Raw genomic sequence first — 2,179 nt, 5'->3', positions numbered from 1 at the left:
AACGGCATTACGAGACGAAACATGCCGCGAAATACAAAAACTTGACTGATGCCGAACCAGCGCGGACATCAACGGATTTACTAGCACAGCTAGAAAAACAACAAGGCTGTTTTACAAAGCTGCATGCAGACAGAGATGCAGCGAATAGAACCAGCTTTGTGATAGCCCACAAAATCGCCCAGAACAGTAAGCCATTCTCGGAGGGGGAGTTTTTGAAAGAGTGCATGGTCGAGTCTGCAGCACTGCTATGCCCAGAGAAAAAAAGAAGCGTTTGAAAACATCCCGCTGTCCCGCCGCATCGTGACGAGAAGGGTGGAGGACATCGCAGAGAAACTGGAGTTTCCGCTGCAAAGTGAAGTGGGAAGCTTCGACTTTTTTTCTTTGGCTTTGGATGAGAGCAGAGCCATTTAATAGAAGAGTTACGACATCTCCGTTCACTCCAATGGACCACTTTTTTACAGCAATGGCGGATCGTGGAGCCTCTCAATCGTTCCCCGGAAGTTAGCGCCAAGGCTGGCAGAGCTGTGGAGTTGCAGCATAATACACCGTTCGTGACGGACTTTTAAAGGTAAGAAGAAGTTTAAAGATGTATATTGCGGATATTATCAGTACATCTGATTCAAATGAACATGTGTATTAAAGGATGTCAGTGGATTATCCCTAAATTAGTAGATTTAGGGAACGTTTACAGATAACAGATTAAGCTAGCATACCGAAGCAAGTTAGCAACACACGTTGAACAGCCTTTTAATTGTAAATTCCGTTCTCTTAATGTCATTTCGTCCAACATGTTGAATTAGAGAAGAGGGGCTTCTAAACGGGATTGTATGCGGGGGTGGAGGGAGTTAAATATTAGATAAATATAACTTTGGTGCGTGTAAGAGTGAGTGTTTTTAGCAGAGCCATATTGTGTCCTTGTGATTATGTATAATGTTGCAGCCCAGCTGATTCTGGACTGATGGCAAAGGGAGAGGGACTTAAGTGAGAGTGAAAACACAAGGTACGTTTAATACTACTGTTTTATATAAGTAAACACGTTATCTCCCCAAGGCAATAGGTGTGCTATATAGGTGTGTATAACCCTTTCTCCTGTCTGTTGCTCCCTCTCTCAGCACAAGAACCAGAGGGGGGTTCAATGGAGCCTGAATACCTGCACTGAGACCCTCACCCTGCACCCTGAGTCTCAACTCTGTGTTTTTCAAGCCTTTCCCTGTTTTTTTGTATTAAACAAAACATGAAGCTCTCCCAATGGTGTGGTTTTCGTTTTGTGAAAAAGTGCAAATGCAGTGTTTGTATATAAATCACATATTTTGTTGCTGTTGGTCGTGAAATTGCTCCTGCTGACTTGAGCCAGCCATTTTTTCCTCCGCTCTGTGTCAGTGGGGAAGCCGTACATTCGTACTCCTTTCTCTGAGCGATTTGAGCATCCCCAGGCAGCACATCAAACCATGGTGGCGACTAGGAGGCAGCACAGCAAACCAGGACAACACGGAGGAAAAGGCACCGACAAACTGCATGATATGCTATTCAATGTTTATTGAATTCCATGTATTTGCAATGGATGTTCCTAAAGCAACACATTTAACATCATCATCATCATCATCATCATATCCTGTCGGTCTCCTGTCCTTTCTGAAAGCCATAAAGACAACATTAGTCATTTAGATAACTTGTGTCCTCAATTACCATGGGATTACTGAAACTACCATGAATTTAAGAAAATGGTAGAAATGAATCCAATCTGAATTTTAAAGCATTACTTTAGATCCCCTCCCTCTAAATGTATCAATAAACATTAGAAAGTGATGCTCCTGACTACCATACAAGTTTAAGAAGATAATATTGGTTTGAAAGAATTCAAAGCTATAAATAAACAGCAACAGGCTCTTTAACCAAGGCACTGTTAGTAACATGTAAACTAGTTGTTCACACTAATCCTAATATTATCACTTAATATTAGCAAATTCGATTTTATTTTTGAAAACATATTGATGTAAATACATACACATATCGATTTGTTGTATAAATATTGCAAATCAAAACCTTTATTCACTAATAATTACCAAAAATCGTAGTTCTATCTCCTGTTATGAATGCATTCACATTGCCCGCCATGAACTTCCGGGGAACGATCCCTCGTCTACATGAACCACGTGACGATAACCGTTTTTGGACTTCC

The 2,179-nt window shown here is 41.2% G+C and overlaps 1 long non-coding RNA gene across 1 annotated transcript; it reads left to right on the top strand.

Moving 5' to 3' along the window:
* Nucleotides 1–441: 441 nt before the first annotated feature.
* LOC139433037 (uncharacterized) lies at nucleotides 442–1,223 on the top strand. Its single transcript, XR_011642612.1, has 3 exons — nucleotides 442–568; nucleotides 940–1,000; nucleotides 1,113–1,223. It is a non-coding gene; the product is annotated as an uncharacterized lncRNA (long non-coding RNA).
* Nucleotides 1,224–2,179: the final 956 nt, after the last annotated feature.

The sequence above is a fragment of the Pseudochaenichthys georgianus genome, chromosome 3 (assembly GCF_902827115.2).
Source record: "Pseudochaenichthys georgianus chromosome 3, fPseGeo1.2, whole genome shotgun sequence".
In the NCBI taxonomy this organism is placed as follows: domain Eukaryota; kingdom Metazoa; phylum Chordata; class Actinopteri; order Perciformes; family Channichthyidae; genus Pseudochaenichthys; species Pseudochaenichthys georgianus.
This window is presented reverse-complemented; position numbering and strand designations above follow the sequence as displayed.